General features: G+C 41.9%; 1 protein-coding gene across 6 annotated transcripts in view; it reads right to left on the bottom strand.

The window, feature by feature from the left end:
• The window catches only part of APBB2 (amyloid beta precursor protein binding family B member 2), a 369,758-nt gene extending 368,820 nt beyond the window's left edge, over positions 1 to 938 (bottom strand). For 5 of the 6 annotated variants that reach the window (XM_041752053.1, XM_041752059.1, XM_041752056.1 and 2 more), the window contains exon 1: positions 706 to 938. The gene's annotated coding sequence lies outside the window, so the exon portion shown is untranslated. The remainder of the gene's footprint in view (positions 1 to 705) is intronic. The other variant, XM_041752057.1, reaches the window with a different exon arrangement.
• Between the last annotated feature and the right edge of the window lie 20,313 nt (positions 939 to 21,251).

The following is a 21,251-nucleotide window of genomic DNA, read 5'->3' as shown; positions in this document are numbered from 1 at the left end:
CGCTGTCACCGTCGCACCAATGTCATTTCCAGCGTCCGGCTCCACGCAGCGCGGCGGGCGGCGGAGCGGCTCTCGGGACCCCGGGGCCCGCCTCCCCGGTTCGGTCCCCTCCGCACAGCCATTTTCTAGCTCAAACGCTCCGTGCCTGCGAGGGGGGACTGAACTTTTCCCCCGCGGTCTCCCCGCGGCCAGCGTCGCAACCCCCGAGGAGCCGGCGCCGCCTGCGAGCCCCCGGCAGGAGCGCGCCGCCCGGGAGGAGGGGAGCCCGGCGCGCAGCCGAGCCGGTGCCAGGGCAGGGGGTGTGCGCCCTGCCCGCCGGCGCCCGCCCTCCCGGTGCGCTCCGCAGCCCCCCCCGGCGCACCCCCGACCCCGTCTCCCGCGCCCAGGCCCGGCCAAGCCCGGGCTGCCGCGGGAAGGAGGGCGCCGGCCAGCGAGAGGGAGGCAAGTCCAGGAGTGCGCCCGCGGTGGCCCCGCACTCCGCCGCCGGCGCCCGCTGCAGATGCGGCGGCAGCTGCTGCAGCTGTGGCTGCGGCGGGGCGGGCGGCCCCGGGGCCGGCAGGAGAGGAGCAGCCGCCGGGGCTGCACGCAGCCGCTCGTCGCACGCCGCTGCCGCTGCCGCTGCCGCCGCCGCTGCCCGGCTCTGCCGCCTGCACTCCCGGGCCGCCCGGGGTCCAGGGCGCAAGCAAGGAAGAAGGCGAGGCTCACCGGCGGTGCGCGCCGCGCTCGCTCCGGCCCCGGCCCCGGCCCCGGCCCCGGCGCCCGGCGGCTCGGCTCCAGTCTCGCCTTCTCCGCGGAGCGCCCGGATCGGCTGCGGCTGCAGCGCACGAGCTTCCTACTTGAGACCAGGACGGGCTCCGGCGACTGAGCATGCCCAGTGCCGCTCGGCGAGTCCCGCGCAGGCAGCGGCGCCGGCCGGATTCCACTTCTCCAGGCTTTGGCGGCGGCTGCGCGACGAGAGGCTGGAGGGGCCCGGCCGCGCGGGGGCCGAACCCGGGAAGGCGGGGCCGGGGGCGGGGGCCGAGGAGGAGGGGGCGGGCCGCGCTCCGAGGGCGACCCCTGCAGGCAGAGGCTCGCGGCCTCTGGGACCCTCGGTGCCCGGCTCGCGGCGGAGGACGGCGGGAGGCAGGGGGGCCCGGGAGGCGCGGTGCAGCCCAGCATCCCCTCCATGCGGCCTGGCGCCTGTCTGCACCAAAAGGCAGCTGGGCAGCCTCATCCCTGGCTAGTCCTTTCCCCCGCACGTCCGCAATCCTTTATAATGGGAAAGTGCACCCAGAGGAAAGCTGCCCACACCCACCCAGCTGCAACTTGGAGGCGAGAACTTCTGCCTCCTTATCCAGAACCCCAGGCGTATGCCCACACTCACACACACACACACACACACACACACACACACACACCACTCGATGTGAAAATCACAGCAAGATCACTTCAGGGGAGAAACATACCCGCAGGAGGAGAAAAGCATAATTTCCTTTTCACCTCCAGGAAAATTACCTATAATTCGATTTGTAAGCAGACGAGCAGATGCCTGAGAAGAAGGGATACTCGGTAAGCAGGAATCAGCGCTCTGCTCTGGACACTGCGGCTGGCATCCCACAAGCATCCCACAAGCATCCCCCAAGCATCCGTAGGGGGTTGTTCTTCACCAGTGCGGTGGTCCTCCAGCTGGAGGCTGCGTCAGAATCATCCCAGGGCTCGACAGCAATAAACGGACAGGACTCACTCCCAGAGTCTCTGAATGAGTAGGTGTGCAGTGGGGCCCAAAGCATCTGCACATCCAACACGTTCCCAGGTAATGCTGGTGCCGCGGCGCGAGGACCACACTCTGAGAACCATCACTATACGTACACGCACAGCCTTATCTATGATCTGTGTCAGGAGGATTATCCTAAAAGTGAATTAATAGTGGCTAGGAGGTTATGGCTTCTCCTCACTTATCCTCTTCCCCAAACTTCCAATATGCTCTAATTCCTCAAATAACAAACTCACACCTAGCGGGTCCTTATTCTCCGTGTGAGGTTTCTGTGTGGTTGTGACCGGCAGTGCTTTATTGCTTCCAATACCATGTATGTATGTATGGAGGATCCTCAAGGTCTCAAGGAAGCCTGGGAATACCATAGAATAAAAAAAAATAAAAAAATAAAAAAACAGACTCCCTGCCTTCGTAAAGCTTCCAGTCCAACGAGGTGGACCAGACATTCACCAAATAATCACTCAAAAAAATGTCATATATTGGGATCCCTGGGTGGCTCAGCGGTTCAGCCCCTGCCTTTGGCCCAGGGCATGATCCTGGGGTCCCGGGATCGAGTCCCACATCGGGCTCCTGGCATGAAGCCTGCTTCTGTCTCTGTCTCTCTCTCTCATGAATAAATAAATTTTAAAAAATCTTTTTTTTAATGTCATATAAAACACGGAGGATGCTAGGAGAGAGCTCTACTACACGTGTATAAAACTATATAAGGGTCCCTGATGCTGGCGCATATAGGGTTGTTAAGTACCTGGGGGAGCGGGGAGGGAAGCTGCCTTGCAGATTAATGGTTTCCGGCGTCTGCACCCCTAAAAACCTCTCCCACGAACAATTCTCGGAACCACCTGAAGGCCAACAATCACGTTGCTCCTTACTGCAACAGAAAACCGATATTGGCACTGAGTAATCCCTAGAAATCCATCAAAGTGCTCACCCTTAGGGCTGAGTCCCTGCCCCCCCCCCCCCAATATCGACCTACTGAGTCTGCGGACCACGCACAGCCAGAGGCCATGGGTCAACTCAACTTAATAAAATGCAGACCCCGAACTGGAAAGGCTTCCAGTGCTGGTCTCCGACCCTCAGGTCCAGAGGGGCGACGAAACCGGCCAACCCAAGACCACCCCGCCCCGCCCTTCAGCTGCAGGACCAGCCCCCACCCTTCCAGGCAGCTCCTCCGGCCGCGGCACGCCACTCCCTGGGACCCCACGGCTCCCCAGCAGCCCCCCAGGACTCCCACCCCGCAGGGCCCGGGGCTCGGGCCCCTCCCGACTCGGGCTCCTCCAGACCGGGAGGAAAACCCGCGGTGGAGTCGGCGGCGGCGGGGCGGGGCGGCGCGCGCAGGCGCAGTGGCCGCCAGGTTGGGCCGAGGAGGCGCCCGGCTCCACACCTGATGCAATCAGCCTTCCGGAAGCGGGCCCGGCCGCCGCGCTCACCCAGGAAACGCTTCGGCGCCCCCCACCCTGGCCGCCGCGCCCCCTGCGCGGGTGCCGAGCCTCCCCGCCGCCCGACTTCGCCCGGAGCGGAGGGCGACCTTCGGCGGCCCGCAGAGGGCCCGCGGGGGTCGGCGGGTCACCGCCCGCGAAAGCCGACTCTGGCCGCCCTAGCGGTGCCGTGGAAACGGCCCCGGACGTTCCGGGGCTGCTCGGGAGCTTCCCGTCCTGTGCGTTTGCGGAGGAGACCGGCGGAGGCGGGGAGGCCCCCAGCCTGCTCCGCTGGGCTCCTTCCCTTCGTCACACATCTTTCTCCCTCACTGAAGGGAACGTTTGGAGTAACAGTTTTCAGGCAGGAGGGACAGTTTTCGGGCAGGAGGGACAGTTTTCGGGCAGGAGGGACAGTTTTCGGGCAGGAGGGACAGTTTTCGGGCAGGAGGGACAGTTTTCAGGCAGGAGGGACAGTTTTCGGGCAGGAGGGACAGTTTTCAGGCAGGAGGGACAGTTTTCAGGCGGGAGGAACAGTTTTCAGGCGGGAGGGACAGTTTTCAGGCGGGAGGGACAGTTTTCGGGCAGGAGGGACAGTTTTCGGGCAGGAGGGACAGTTTTCAGGCGGGAGGAACAGTTTTCAGGCGGGAGGGACAGTTTTCGGGCAGGAGGGACAGTTTTCAGGCAGGAGGGACAGTTTTCAGGCAGGAGGGACAGTTTTCAGGCAGGAGGGACAGTTTTCGGGCAGGAAGGTGAAACCTTCGTCTTTGCTAAATCTGTAGCAGCGCCCGTTATCCCCGCCGCGTAAAGCCTTCCACCGTGCACTCACTTTATAAATAAGTAATTGGTTCCTCTGTGCCTCATCATTTTAGTTTACAAAGAAAAATCACTTCTGGTTTCGCCGCCTCATGCAATTTTGATATCTTTTGTGAGTGGGTTTTTGTCCTTCATGCTGACTCACCCGTGAATTGTTTTCTAAGGAAACGAGATAGTCTAAGAACATTTTCAAGAGCGTGCTTATGAAAGAATGGAAGTAAAACTTACCTCCATACGTCCTTTAAAGCTAAAGAAGGAAAAGGCAGATTCAAGGAATTTTAGTTGAAAGGATACTTAGGAGACTTCTAGAATGAAACCTAGGTCAACACAGATTTTACAGACGTTTACCTCTCTGTGGCCCAAAGAGGTCCATGACTTTTTCTTACTTAAGCAAAACAGCAGCAAAACTGCACTTGAACAGATTTCCTAACACAATGAAAAAAATATATTTGTATTTTTCACAAATGCTATACAGAGTGCAAGACTATGTCACAATGCTGTTTTTCCAGCAAGACTATGTCACAATGCTGTTTTTCCCTTCTAAAGATTACAAAGTACAAAATCAGCAACAGAGGGGATCCTATTGTTCTAACTTCTGAAGTCACTAGTCTTGAAATAGTGCCTGATCTCTCCAACACTATACAACCTACCCAGACATTTCTGAGATAACCGGAGACTAGGCTTTAAATATTTTCAACTTAAGTGGAATGAAATTCTTCAGAGCTTCAAGACATCAAGAAATCCTTTGAATCAAAATGTAGAGCCTCTAGTATTTCTGCTTGGTAGTGGTGTATCAACTGTTTGAGGTTAAACCAAGGGAATTTTAATGATCACAATAAACTATCAGGGCTATGATTTGGCACTGTGCTGATTTAAAACACTTTTAACAAAATGGAAATCAAAGCAAAATACAGACGTTACTGCAAAACTCATGCCTACAAGAAAACTTTTCAAAACCCTATCTACCTTTTTATCTTGATTAATGTACATTTCTTTTTTAGAACGTTCTGACATTTAGATCTGAGAGAATGCCTTTACTTATGCATAGAGTCAAGTGAATGTCAGAATACAGAGGAGCAAAGTACGAACTCATCACAAGATACTAGTTACAGAATAATGAAACTTCACCGAGTACTTAGCATGCGCCAGATACTGGCCTAAGCATCTGACATAGATTATTTGATCTTCACAACTACCCTAAGAGTAAGGTACTATTGTTACCCTTCTATTACACGTAGTGAAAGAGAAGTTTGAGAATGTGAAGTAACTAACGCAAGGCATGACACATTCAGTGACTGAAGTGGGATTTGAACCCAGGCATTTGCCTGTAGCTCAAGCTCTCAAATAACACTCCACATAGAAAAATGTGAATATAGAGAAAATGATTGTGATTGTTTCATATAAGAAAGGAGGTAGAGTACTATATTTATTCTCCTTCCAAAGATAAGCCTTGGTAAAGTCACTGTGTTGTCCACACATTCATAATTAATGACTTAGAGTCCCCAAACTTACGACCAATCTTACTCACAGATAAGAGGCAGATGATCAAACACCTAGTGACTTTTTGAGAGTACCAGCAAGGCCTGCCTTCTGATAGACTCTCCATGTCCAGCTGGTTCCTCTAGCCTGAAACTATCCAGTATGGTAGTCACTAGCCATATATGGTCATTTAATTTTCAATTAATTAATTAACATTAGAATTAAACTTAATTCTTTGGTCATATTAGTCACATTTGGATGTTATAGCCATGTGGGCTAATGGCTACTGTATTGAATGGCACAAGTCTAAAATGTTTCCATCCCTGCAGAAAATTTTATTGGACAGTTCTACTCTAGTCCTTCATCCCAATAGTGTGAGGCTTTCATCTTTCTTCACTCTGCGCCAGCCCTCGTCTGAGAGGACTGTGTTTCTAGCTCTACCTTTCCCATGAGTTTCAGTCCTACTTTTCCAAATTAAAATTACTGTCAGAGTGTAAAATACTACCATGGAAAGATATAGGCTTTGGAGCAAGACTTTATTTCCCATCCCAGCTCTTTTATTTATCATCTGTGTAACCATGGACAAATTACTTAACCTCAGTGAACCTCAATCTTCTCTGTAAAATGGGCATTTTAATCTTTTCATCATGGGTTTATTTAATAGAATAAAAATAACACACATAAAGCTTCTGGTGGGCCTCACATAGGTTCCTTCCTTCCACTCTTATTTCAGTAAATGACATCACCAATTACTCAGATTTTCTAACTAGAAATCTCAGTCATCTTCATTTCTTCTTTCCTCTTCAACAGCCCGCATTAAATTAGTCATCAAGGCCTGTTGCTCCCCTCCCAGGGATGCCTCTCAAATCTGGGCCCTCCTCTCTGCCTCCATTCCCACTGTTCTCATTGGCTTTTCATGTGCTGTTTCAGTATCCTGCCAACTGACCTTGTTGACACCCATCACTCCCAATCCAAGCCCTTCCTCCAAGCTGCTGCCAGAGTGATCCTTCTAAAAAAAGAGATGCTGGTGATGTCACTCCCCTACAAAAAAGCCATTGATGACTTCCGGTTGCTTAAGGATAAAAATGTAACTATTAAATCCAAGGACTCATGGGACCCACCCCCCATTCCATTTCAAACCCACATTTGGACGCCTCTACTACCAATCTCCCTTGTAACCATCCCTCCCTCAGCTCTTAACTCCCCCTACATCTCCCCTTCCCAACACACAGCACCCTCTGCACCATCAACCAGTACCCCGTGAGGCATTTCTACAACACATAATGGCCTTGCCTGTCTCTGCCCCTGCACACACCCTTCTCAATCTGAACTGACTTTTTTACATCTTCTTTACCAGGCAAACTCTACTTACTCTTCAAGGTCCAGTGCAGCTATTACCTATTCTATAAAAAGCTTAGTCAACTTTCCCAGGGAAAGGTGGTGACCAGCTCATCTGTGATGTCATAGGTTTAAGAGTATAGATGCTATATATTCAGATTACCCAGGTTTAAATCCTCCCTATACCACAATCTCACTGGTAGTTTGGGGAAAGTGACTTACCCTCTCCTTAACCTCAGTTTCCTTGTCTGAAAATGTTGATTATCATATTATGTACAATTTAGCATTGTTGAAAGTATATGATAGTGCACATAAAGCTCATAACAATGGCCTGGCTCATAGGTAAGTGCTCAATATACATTACCTTAAAATCATTACTATTATTACTATCTATCTTATCCTTTTGTCTCTATGTGGGTCTTTTACATTAAATACATGTATTACTTTCGAAATTTTTTAATTTCACATTTATGTTGATTTTACATTATATAAAAAGCATTTTTATTACAGAAGTACTTGGTATTCATTGAACAAATGTAGGAAACACTAATAACAAAGCAAAAAGACTATATATTTTTTCTATTGTTTGAGATACATCTTGGTTGCAGACAAAAGGAACTCTAGTTAACTTCTCCAGAAAAAAATTAGAGAAGGCATCGTCACGTTGCCCATGGCATCAACACAAAGATGGAGAACTGTTTCAGCAAAAGGTCAGGATCTCTGGAAGACAGGAAGCAAATGCTACAGACCAGACTATGGCACAGTATGTCACCAATAGCACCATCCCACTGGCCACTTCCTATGGCCACTGTTTCTGAGCTTTTACAACTTAGCAATGCTTTCTCCCTCCTCAGATAGCCCATACCTTAGCAGCCAGAAAGCAGAGAGAGGAAATGTTTGCCTCCCCTCAGATTCTCTGTTGGGAGGTAGGGCCCTCCCACAACCAAACTCATGTAATAGAGGATTCACCAAAAATTTAAAAAGGGTCTCCCCACCCTCACTCCCCCACCGCACAGTGCTTTCCCCATACTTTATCACTCATTTGCAAGCATCATGTACTTCTACACTTTCAAGCCTTTGCTTAATCTATTCCCTTTGCTGGAATATATTCTACTTCGCACAATGATCCATTCACTACTACTTCTTTCATCTTGTCCACTTTTCAAAATTGTACTCATTCTACAAAGGCCGAGATTCTTCCTTAATCTACAACACAGGTTAATGCTCACTTCTTGGTTCCAGAGCACATCATATGTTTTTGTAGCACCTCATACATACAGTTAGATGTTGTAACATTCTTTGTTGCTAGATTGTGAACTCCTATTTCCAGCTTTATCACATAGAAGACACTTGTTAAAATCTGGTTAATGAATGAAAGAAGGGAAAATTACCTTTTATGAAGGTACTGTGCCGAGCACTTTACAATATTAACTCAATTTATTCTCAATTATAATTCATTTTCTACAATAGGCTGTATCAGCATTTTATAACAGAGAAAACTGAGACATGGAGGAGTTAAGTTATTTTCCCAAGGTCACACAGCCAATAAAACACAGAGGCAGAATTTGAGCACAGAGGAGAAAGCTAATTAAATGTATCTGTAAATTTTTCATAAGTATTGAAAATATATTTAGTAAATTGTATAAGCACTTATTCCACTGTTCTTGAACAATGACAATAGATAGGCTCTATACAGGAATTCACAGAAATTTAATTTATGAGCACAAAAGCACACAATAAAATTCATCACACTCTTTGTCTTTGCTCTTTCCCCAGATGACCAAGAATTGTTATTGCAGACACTGGCATTTTATTGAACTGGTTCTGCCTACAAAGAATTTATGTTCTTATGCTCAGAGCAATCTCCTTCCCTGGCTATACGATATCCTCTCATCCCTCCAGAAAATCCTTGTCTGGCTTATCTTCAGACAGTAGAAATTTGAGTCCAGAGTACCAATGTGCATGGTGTCTCACAATTAATTGTCTGCACAGATAAGGGCAAGAATTTAAATCTTGTAAATGGAGGAAAACCATCACCTCCATGTTCAAAAAGTAAAACATAAATAATACCATCCAACCTAGAAAAATATTCAATTTTAAATTCATATACACATAATTAAATAGAAAGGAAGAAAACTAAGATGAAGAATACTGAAAGAAAGAAGAGGTTATAAAAGAAGCAGAAATCATTTACAAGAGATAAATGCTTCACTCATACCTAGAGGTAGAAGGAAATACATTGCTAATTTGCAAAGAATTGATATTCTCCTTGATCAAGCAAAGTAAACATCTGTCATTAAGTTAATTGAAGCCTAGCTCCTTATAGATATCTGAGAACATAAAAAGTGATTTGGGGAGTGAAGGGGCATTAGTATAGAAAAAGAAATGTAATTAAAAGTAATAGCACCAAATTAATACCTAACATGAAGGTTAGATATTAGAGGAAAAAAAAGATTATTGGTAAGGTCAATTAAATAAAGGAAAGACTTCAAAGGAATATAGTAAGTGCTCCATCCCTTGAAATATTTAAAATTACCCTGGACAAAGAACTAGAATATATTTTGTAGAAAGAAATCCTTTCTGACAAGTTGGTAGATTAGTTCTAATTGATTTTTCCACCTCTAATTTCTTTAGATCTTTGAAATGCTGTTCGTAGAAGACAAATGAGTTTTCTTTGAGAATGAATTTTTGTGTCTTTATTTTAATGAAATGAGATATGGTTTCTTATGAAAATAGTTTCAAAGCCAATGACTCTGCAAGTAATAATTCTATTATTTAGACTATAAAAGTTAACAAAGTACATCATTAGTAAACACAGGTAAATTACTATATAGTTTCTTTCATTGTGCACCAGCAATTGTCTTGGAATAAAATTCCCAAAAAATGAAGGAATACAATGCAATTCAAGAACAAAAAAAATGAAGCAGGTAAGTATTCTAACAGTTTTTACCTTCCCATTATAGTTTCATATCTTGTCTAGAAAGTTATCACTTTAAAAAAGGCTCATTGAAATTACGTTAAATTTTGTATTATTGCATCAGATAACAGTTTTGAGGAAATAAGGGACAATATCATATACATTTATTTATTTTAAGAAAAGAACTAAATTAGAAACGTACTAGAAGCCCAGGTGGCTCAGCGGTTTAGCGCCACCTTCAGCCCAGGGCCTGATCCTAGGGACCGGGATCCTGCTTCTCCCTCTGCCTGTCTCTCTCTCTCTCTCTCTCTCTCTCTCTCTCTCTGTGTGTGTGTCTCTCATGAATAAATAAATAAAATCTTTAAAAAAAAAAAAAAGAAAACTTTGCCTGATGTCTTTGAATTTTTTTAGATCACATTTTGCTTAGGAAAAGAAGAGGAAACACTAAATCAAACAGGAAGTATATCTGTTTCTCCTTACATATATGGATTTTCAAAGCAGTTCTACATTCTTTGATAAAATGTGAATGTATGGGAATATGATTGTAAAAATATTCTTTTTTAAAAATATATATTTATTTATTTATTTATTTATTTGAGAGAGAGTGACCATGAGTGGGAGGGAGGGGCGGAGAGAATGGGAGAAGCAGACTCCCCACTGAGCAGGGAACCTGACAGACACAGGGTTTGAACCCAGGACCTCAGAATCGTGACCTGAGCAGAAGGCTGACACTTAACCAACTAAACCACACAGATGCTCTTGAAAAAAATATTCTTGATTATGACTTTTTTTTATCCCTAGGCCATAAATATATTCTTCCCTATTATATGCTGGGAAGTTTTAACTTTTGTGTCCTTAATTTTTTTAAAAGATTTTATTTATATATTTTATTTTTTGAGAGAAAGCACCCAAGAGCAGGGGGAGGGGCACAGGGAGGGAGGATAAAGAGTTAGAGAGGCAGACTCCCCGCTGAGCACAGAGCCAAACACTGGGTTTGATCTAAAAACCCTAAGATAATGACCTGATCTGAGAACCAAGAGTCCACCACTTAACCCACTGGGCTACCCAGGCACCCTCTTAATTTTGTTTTTTGCATTTGAATCTTTAATTCATTTTCTAATATGTTGTGAGATACAGATGTAATTTTACAAGTAGAAAGCCAGCTATTCTAATGTAATGTATCAAAAATCCTTCTCAACTATAATGCCACTTTTGTCACATACCAAGTTCTCATTGATCTGTTCCTAGGCTATTTCCTTTCACTGATTAATATTTCTATTGTTGTGCTAATACTGCACTACTTTAATTTCTATTCCTTTGTGATATATTGATATATATAGTCTTCCCTCTCCTGCTTTATCAAGACTACCATGGCCCTTCTTTCACAATACTTTTCCTTATAAAATTTATAATAAATATAAATTTATTTATAAATTTTTTCATAAATTTTTATGAAAGATGTTTAGAATTTTTATTGATATTACATTTAATATAAATTAAGGAGAACTGGTATTCTTATTCTACTGAATAATCTCATACATAAATGTATTATATTTTTTCATTTATTTAAGACTTTATTTAACAAATAGTCTCTACATCTACTAAATTCTAAGCCCACAGAAGCTCATATAACTTTTCAAGTTTGAGAGTGATATTAGTAAGAAGATTTGAGTTTTTATATTATCCTAAATCTGCTGTTACGTTAGCTGAGACAAATCTCTTAGACATAAGTCTATTGTTCTCATTTTATTTTTACTGGATTTGATCTTGGAAAAAATCACTGAGATGATGGAAGTCAATCAAGCACATTGCCTTTGTCCACATGACTGCGGTTTATGTAAATCCAGTGTGGTTTGGAGTGTCGGCCTCAATTTTAATGAGGTTATGATAACAGTGCCTCATTTAAATTAATCTCCTCAGGTTTGCAAGAAAAATCACAAAGGAAAAATTCACAGATTTCCTTCTTTTAACTGGTATGCAGACCGTTGGCATTTAATAATCCCTAGAGTAACCAATTAAAGAGAAAAATAGCTAAAAATATAATAAATAAAGTTAAGTAGAATACTGAAAGTATTTAATCAAAATGAATATAGGAAAGAGAGAAGAGGCTAACAAAACATGGAAAACAATATAAAATAATAGAATTGTCGACCTAAATGCAATCATATTGATAATTACATTAAATGTAAGTGATCAAAACATCCTAATTACGGGGGATCCCTGGGTGGCTCGGCGGTTTGGCGCCTGCCTTTGGCCAAGGGCGCGATCCTGGAGTCCCGGGATCCGGTCCCGCATCGGGCTCACGGCATGAAGCCTGCTTCTCCCTCCTCCTGTGTGTCTGCCTCTCTCTATCATAAATAAATAAATAAACAAACAAACAAATAAATATATAAATCCTTAAAAAAATAGACTCTCACGGAGTCTTTAAAAAAACATTCTAATTAAAAAACAGAGATTCTTGGATTGGCTATAAAAATAGAAAACCCAATTATATGCAATCTATAAGAAAGCTAGTTTAAATATAATTACATAGATAAAATGAAAGGATGAAAAAAGATGTATAATGAAAACACTAATCAAAAATTATTTTACTTGGGCTGCCATAAGATACCACAGACTGCTCAGCTTGAACAACAGAGATTTATTTTTTTACAGTTCTAAAGACTAGACTTCTAAAGAAGTCCAAGATCAAGATGCCAACAGCATTGGTTTCTTCTGCGACTTCTCTTCCTAGCTTGCAGATTGTTTCCTTATTTCTATGTCCTCATATGGCCTTTCCTCTGTGCTCTGCCAAGTACCCCCTGGTGTCTTTTCCTCTACTTATAAGGCCACCAGCTCTTATATTAGAGCCAAATCATATGACCCCATTTAACCTAAATTACCTTGTGGCCTCTCTCCAAATATAGTCATATTTTGAGGTACTGCTACTAGGGCTCTAACATATGAATTTGGGAGCAGGGACACAAGTTTGTTCATAATATCAAAAGAAAGCTGGACTGGTTATATATATATCAAGTGAAATAAACTTCAGAATAAGAAAAACTACCAGGATTAAATACAGACATTACGTATTGAGAAGTGGGTTGATTCATCAGTAATACAAGACAATCTTAATGTAATGCATCTATAAATTAGAGATAAAAAATACACAAGCAAAAACTGACGGAAGTGAAAAGAGAAATAGACAAATCTATCATTACACATGGAGACTTCAGTACTTCTCTCTCAATAATAGAACAAGTAGACAAAAAATCAGCGTGGATATAGATCTGACAACTCTACCAACCAATGTGACCTAATTGACATTTATAGAACATTCTGACCAATGACAGAATACACAATCTGATCATAACAGAATTAAACAAGAAATCAATAAAGAATGATATCTGGGGGGTGCCTGGGTGGTGCAGGCTGCCGACTAAAGCTGCCGATTCTTGGCTTCAGCTCATGGTTGTGAGATCAGGCCCCACATTGGGCTCTGCACTCAGAGAGAGATTCTCTTTCCCTCTGTCCTTCCCACTTGTGCTCTCTTTCTCTCAAATTAATTAATTAATTAATTAATTAATTAATTTTAAAAAAAGAATGATACCTGGAAAATACCCAGATATTTCAAAATTAAACAATGCACTCCGAAATAATCCATGGGCCAAAGGAGAAAGCTCAGGGAAAATTAGAAAATCGTTTGAATGGAATGAAAATGAAAATACAAAATATCAAAATTTGTAGGATGCACCTAAGAGTTTAAAAGAATATTTACAGCATTTACTTTTTTTTTAAAAAAAGGACTTGAATCAATAATCTAAACTTTCATGCTAAAAAAACAAAAGAGCAATTTAAATCCAAAGGAAATAATAAATAATAAAGAGTATTAATGAAATAGAAATTGAAAAAATAATAGAGAAAGTCAATGAAAGTAAGTGCTGTTTCCTTGAAACAAATCAGTAAAATTGGCAGGTCTCTAGTTAGACTTGTCAAGGAGAAATAAAATTTATAAACAACCAATATTAGATTAATAAAAAATATTGTTAACAACTTTATGCTAATAAATTTGATGTCCTGGGGAAAATGGGACAAATTCTTTAAAAGACAAAAATTGTCAAAATTCACCCAAAAAATTGAAAACTTCAAGTCACTGGCGAATTTTATGAAACTTTAAAGGAAGAAATAATAAAACTTCTACATAAACTCATGAAAATAGAAAAAAGAGGAAAAACTTCACAGCTCATTTTATTTTTCTTTTTTAAAAAATATTTATTTATTTATTCACTACCGAACTACTGAGAGACACAGAGAGAAATAGAGGAAGAGACACAGGCAGAGGGAGAAGCAGGCTCCATGCAGGGCACCCAATGTGGGCCTCGATCCCGGGTCCCCAGGATTACACCCTGGGCTGAAGGCAACGCTAAACTGCTGAGCCACCAGGGCTGCCCGAGTTACTAGAAAACTTTTAAAACACTATGATAGCATCAAAATATCAGGAATAAAAATAATGAAATATATGTAAGACCTATATATCTAAAACTACAAAATATTGCAAAGAAAAGTTAAGGAGGGAATCCCGGGTGGCTCAGCGGTTTAGCACTTGCCTTTGGCCCAGGATGTGATCCTGGACTCCCTGGATCGAGTCCCACATCAGGCTCCTGTATGGAGCCTGCTTCTCCCTCTGCCTGTGTCTCTGCCTCTCTCTCTCTCTCTCTCTGTGTCTCTCTCATGAATAAATAAATAAAATCTAAAAAGAGAAAAAAAGAAAAATTAAGGAAAACCAAATTAAATGAAGAGATATGCCACTTTTGTGGATTGGAAGAATCAATACTGGTAAGGTGGCAACAGTCCCCATGCTGTTCAGTGCCATCTTTACAAAAATCCTGGCATACCTGTGTAAAGAAATTGGCAGGTTTATTTTAAAATTTACATAGAGGGATCCCTGGGTGGCGCAGCAGTTTGGCGCCTGCCTTTGGCCCGGGGTGCAATCCTGGAGACCCAGGATCGAATCCCACGTCGGGCTCCCGGTGCATGGAGCCTGCTTCTCCCTCTGCCTATGTCTTTGCTTCTCTCTCTCTCACTGTGTGCCTATCATAAATAAATAAAATTTTAAAAAAATTTTAAAAAATAAATAAATAAATAAAATTTACATAGAAAGTCAAAGGACTTAATTTCTAAAAAAAGAAAAGAAGAAGAAGAAGAAGAAGAAGAAGAAGAAGAAGCCACTTTCAATTTTAGTTCTTTGTTATAATAGCATCCGACTTTCAGGTACTGATATTTGTTTTAGCTATGTATTGTTATATAACAAATTACCCTTTGCAACTGAAAACCACATCTATTATCTCACTTTTTCTGGGGAGGCAGGTATCTGGGAACATCTTTGCTGGGTCTCCCAGGGTCTCCCATGAAACTGCTGTCAAGCTGTTAGTTGGGACCACAGTCCCCTGAGGGCTGGACTGGGGGAGGATCTGCTTCCATATTCACTCACGTGATTTTTGGTGGTCATCAGTTTCTGACTGTTGAACAGAGACTTCAGTTTCTCCCCCAAGTGAGCAGCCCAACCACCTTCACCATATGACAGCTGGATTCCCAAGTGATGTGAGAGAAAGAAAGGAAAGAAAGAGAGAGAAAGGGAACAAGACAGACCAGAACAGACCAAGACAGAAACCACTGTGTCTCTTAGGGTTTATTTTTCATTTCTGTGTAAATAATATTAGAAGAATTCATGCATTTTTAAATTTTTAAAAATATTTTATTTATTTATTTTGAGAGAGAGAGAACAAGCATGAGTAGAGGCAGAGGGAGAGAGAGAATCTCAACCAGACTCCATGCTGAGTATGGAGCCCAATGCAGGGCTCAATCTCACAACCCTGAGATCACGACCTGAGCTGAAATCAAGAGTTGCATGCAGAACTGACTGAGCCATCCAGGCACCCCAGAATTCATTCATTCTTATCAAATATCACATTTGTTATCAAAGAAGAGGTTTTAGCTTTTTCAAGAGAAAACTATAGAGCCTCATTTAAACAAGTGATAATAATAATATTCATAAAACAAAAATGAGTGAAATAATTTGAGCATTTATTATGTTCCACACACTCCATTGAACACAGAAATTAAGAGCATGGTCTTTGGCTCAGACTGCCTGTTGTTGCCTTTCTGTTCCACCATTTACTGGTTATGTGCCTCTGGGCAAGTTATTTAACTTCTCTATGCTTCAGTGTCCTTATCTATAACATGAAGATAATGATAATAGTTACCACATAGAGCTGTTGTGAGGATTAAATGGGTCATATTATTTGGATCACTTAGAACGGGCTGGCATCTAACAAGCACTGTGTCAGATTTAGGTAGTATCCGTATTAGGTATTAGGTAGTGTTTGTAAACATCACTCATTTAATACTCAAAATAAGCTAAGAGGTAAGAGCGATTATATTTTACTTCCGAGGCAAAGCAGTTGAACCTTGGAGATGCAGGTTAAGTAATTTGCCTAAAGGTACACAACTGGAGAGTGGCCAAACTGAGTTTTATCCAGTTCTCTGGCCAGAAGCTACTTTAAAAAAATTTTTTTTTTTAGTAAGTTGTAGATGCGACTGGAGAGTGATCAAAAATGAAGGTTAGGGATCCCTGGGTGGCGCAGTGGTTTGGCACCTGCCTTTGGCCCAGGGCGCTATCCTGGAGACCCGGGATCGAATCCCACGTCGGGCTCCTGGTGCATGGAGCCTGCTTCTTCCTCTGCCTGTGTCTCTGCCTCTCTCTCTCTCTCTGTGACTACCATAAATAAATAAAAATTAAGAAAAAATATTTTTAAAAAAAATGAAGGTTAGAAACTAGATTAGAGGACTCATTAGCTACTGTAATTTTTCAGAAACAATGTTAAAAGAATATTGAAATAGAAGAAATTTTAGAGAGCCTGGCTATGCAAATCATTATGTAGTTCTTACAGGAAAAGTGAGTATAAAATATCCTATCAAGGCCTAGAAAAGTGAAATTTTCCTAGTATCCATCTTTTGAACTTTCTAGAAGATTTTGGGTTAAGAAAACCATTTCAGATTTTACTCCTCTATCTTGCCTCCTGTATCCTCAAAACTAGAAAGACTTCCTGCTTCTGTGCTTGTATTGCTCTCTGAATCTAAAACTAACTTTTCTCAGATGCATTAAAAAATGTTTAGGCAATAATCTCCATTAAAATCTTTGAAGGAAAAAAAAAGAAAAAAGAAAATCTGGTGAGAATATAGTGAAGCAGAAGAAAGACGTTCGAGAAACTACCACATACCTCCAAAGTGTGACCAAACATTGGGGTCCCTTTTCTGTGGTGATGTTGGAATATTTCCAATAAGCGGAATCACTTTTGCTTTTAGATACCTGTCTGTCATTCAGGGCATGGTAGACATTAGGCCTGCCTACAAATATCCCAGTTCTTCTCTTCCTGGAAATGTATAATTGCATTTCCCACTCCCTTTTAATTCAAGCCCAACTATATGGCTTGCTTTGCCCATTGAATTATGAGTGGAAATAATGTATGTCATTGCCAAGTGGGAACTTTAAGAGCCAGTACGCCTTGCTCATGTCCAGGTGATATCAGCCTGGATCCCTTGGGGACTATGACAGGCAGAGACTCCCTCCACCCTTGACCTTCTTTGGACATGTAGCTAGCAAACCATTGCTTTTTAAGCCACTGAGATTGGGGGATTGTTTGCAACTCTATGATAATTGATCTATTCTGGAATGATTATGCACAGTTTTAAAATCTTTTCTTTATGGGCACCTGGGTGGCTCAGTCAGTTAAGCGACTGGCTTGGGTCAGGTCATGATCCCAGGGTCCTGGGATTGAGCCTTCAGTCAGGCTCCCTGCTCAGTGGGGAGTTGGCCTTTCCCCCTGCTCATGCTCTCTCTCCCTCAAATAAATAAATAAAATATTTTAAATAAATAAATAAAAGCTTCTATTTTTAAGAAGAATTGTGACCTCTAAGACATCTTCGGTCAGAAGATATTTTGTTGAATCCTATTACTAATTCGTAAGGTATTTTCCAAAGCTAACTACAGTTAGAATTTAGCAGTTTATAAACTGGCTCTAGCATTCCCCAGAACTGAAGCCATCTTAATTCATAAAGGAGAGATTATTACCAACTGACGCTAATGTGTCAGTTGACCCGAAATATAAACCACTAAAATTTGGCAGAGGTCGCAGTAAAAAAAAAAAAAAACACTAAACATTACATATGTTAGAATGGTAAAGTTCCTGTTGGATTATGATCATCAGAAAACAAATGTGTTGGGTCCTGTTTTCACCATTAAAAAACAACAACATAGAAAACAAATACACACACAAAAATGAATGGATGTCATAGGCACATGCAATAAGATAAAAAGCTGAGAAGTTCACAAAGACCACCTTTAATATGAACCATGTCATTTCTAAGCAACAATCATGTCTGTGGCTTCTTTGGTGTTCATTACAGACATTTATTTGTTTTCTTGAGTTTTTATTTTAACTTTTTTTTTTAATCTTATTTATTTATTTATGATAGTCACACAGAGAGAGAGAGAGGCAGAGACACAGGCAGAGGGAGAAGCAGGCTCCATGCACTGGGAGTCGGACGTGGGATGTGATCCCGGGTCTCCAGGATCGCGCCCTGGGTCAAAGGCAAGCGCCAAACCGCTGCGCCACCCAGGGTTCCCGAGTTTTTACTTTAATCCCAGTTAGTTAACATGCAGTGTTATATGGGTTTCTCATTACAGAAATTTAAAGTAGAATGTGTAGGAATACCACGCATTTTACACCTGTTTGCGGCATAATAAACATACAAGTGAAAGAGGTGGCCTAGGAGGCAGGCAATAAAGAAACAGTAAAGTAAGAAATATATACAATAAAGAAAGAAAAGTCAGGCTTAAACAGAAGGAGAGCCAGAGGATATTCTTTCAAAAGCAAACACATAAGGCAGCCCCCGCGGCTTGGCGGTTCAGCGCCGTCTGCAGCCCAGGGCGTGATCCTGGAGACCCTGGATCAAGTCTCACATCAGGCTCTGCATGGAGCCTGCTTCTCCCTCTGCCTGTGTCTCTGCCTCTCTGTCTCTATGAGTAAATAAATAAAATCTTTTAAAAAAAGACAAACACATATGAAGTAAATGCAATGCAAATATCAATTAATTTAAAAAAACAAATATTAATTAATTATGGGGAATTTGTTAATTTTGGAACACACTAAACCTGATGATGTGTATCTTTATCATTTTGGAATATATATTGTTTTCCTCTCAATTTCCTTGGCCTAAAAGCTATTCAAAAGCATAAAACATAATTTCACCTAAAATTAAAACTTAAGGATGAACATTTTCTTTTTGAGACTTTTTGGTAGAATGGAAATAATTTTTCCCAATATGGCCTCATTCTCCTAACTGGCCTACGCATCTCAATAACTGGGGAGCAGGAGAGGTTTCTCTCATCCTCAGAAATGCCTCTTCCTATGTTACAAGAGGTCCATCATCTTACTCATTTACCAGGCCAGTGATTGAGGTCCTTTTTTTTGGTCCTGATCTCTTCAGTGGCAACATTCCTTTAACAAATACATTTGAGTACCCACTATGTCCTAGGCAATGATTTGGTGATTGTGCTATTTGACTTGCCATTCCACCACAGTTAAACTATCAGAGCATTATAAAAGACACAAGCCATTATCAGGCTCATCTCTGACCCACTGTTATGGGTTGTGTCCTCTCCCCAAAAAAGATAAGTTGAAATCCTAACCCAGTACCTCAGAATGTGACCTTATTTGGAAATAGTCATTATAGGTATAATTAGTTAAGATGAGGTCATATTGGTGTAGGAAGGCCCCTGAACCAGTATGGTTGACGTCCTTATAAGACAGTCATGTAAAAACACAGAGACATAGGGAGAATGCCACGTGCAGATGGAGACAAAGATGGGACAGATGCACCTCCACGCCAAAAACTCCAAGATTTGCTGTTTGTCAGCTGAAGCTAGGAAAGAGACATAGAACAGATTCTCCCACAGAGCCCTCAGGATGAATCAACTCTGCTGAATTTGGATTTTTGTTCCCCAGGATTTTGAGGGAATAAATTTCTGTTGTTTTTACCAGTTGGTAGCATTTTATTACCTCAGCCCTAAAAAACCACCACACCCATCCACTCTAAATAAACACCTTCGTATAGAGATACACATTGTCCAGGAAAAATTTTATTACCATAAACTAGTATTTCAAAACTTTAGAAATTGTCAGAGGTGTCAGAGTCTGAAAAGCCCTTGCAAAATGTGATTGTCCTTTTCTATGGTGACATGCTGACGACACATTAAAAAAATCCTCCCTAGATTCCGAGTTAATATACCCCCATTTCATTGCAGTAAAAAAAAAAAAAAAAAAAAGATGTGTTGTTAATAAAAGGGGAATGAATGCTGAGTAAGCCAATGTCCATTACGTGAACCAATCAAATGTCCTCTAAAAGGAAATATGAAACTATTGCATTTGCTAAACATGGAGAAAACAGCCTCTATACCCTCAAGCTACTAAACGTCTCAATATTTGGTGACAGTTAACCTACAGATCTGTCCAATTCTCTCAGACTGGAGAAAACACGGACAGAAATTAGAGGAAATCCATTCAAAAAGAAAAAAGAAAGAACTCAAGTGGGTAAAATCTTTTTAACCAGGCTCCAGACATCAAAGCAGGAACTCTATGATGAGCACAGACACTTCCACTCCGAGACCTCACAGCCACTTCTGTAAGGGAAAACTCCTAAAAGACCACCCCAAGCATGTGTGTATCAGGCTGGTCTTCTCTCCCCATCTTCCGCATCCTCCTCTTCACATTTGCTCTTCAATCTCTTTACAGAAGGAAGGCACATCTCAGCAAATGGATGCTACCTGGTGCATTGCCTCGGGTGTAAAACTAAGCAAAAGGACAATTCAGCATACTGCCCGTGGCGTTGAAGTGGCTAAAGACTATGGGGTGACTGGGTGACGGGCACTGAGAGGGGCACTTGATGGGATGAGCACTGGGTGTTATGCTGTATGTTGGCAAATTGAACTCCAATAAAAAAAAATACAAAAAAAAAAAAAAGGCTATGGAGACTCGATTGTCTTACAAGTCCACCCATTCCAATTCTTTGCAATTGAAAATTGGAGGTGGAAGGAATGAAGTTGTCAGCTAATAGTTGACGGAACCTAATTTTTGTATGATTTTGGCATATAACTTAGAAGGAGGGCAAAAAAATGAAATTCTTCCCATTCCCATCTTTTTTTTTTAATGTGAACAAGTTTTCTCAGAGCTAAATGTGGAACACTGAAAAATAAAAATGGAAGTGATGGTAAGCCCTGTCTCAACAGTAGAAGAAAGTTTACTGTTATTACTATTACCATTATAAACCTTCTAGCAGTAGTAGTGCCTTTATTCATCCACAAATACATAAACTCATTTTTTTAAATGCAGCCTTACTCATCTTAAGATATGCACTTCCTGAAAATTTTGCTTTTTATGTTTAATAATTATCCATGAAATTTGTAACATCTTTATGATATTTTGATTAGTAATATGTT

Source organism: Vulpes lagopus, chromosome 4 (assembly GCF_018345385.1).
Source record: "Vulpes lagopus strain Blue_001 chromosome 4, ASM1834538v1, whole genome shotgun sequence".
NCBI lineage: Eukaryota > Metazoa > Chordata > Mammalia > Carnivora > Canidae > Vulpes > Vulpes lagopus.
This window is presented reverse-complemented; position numbering and strand designations above follow the sequence as displayed.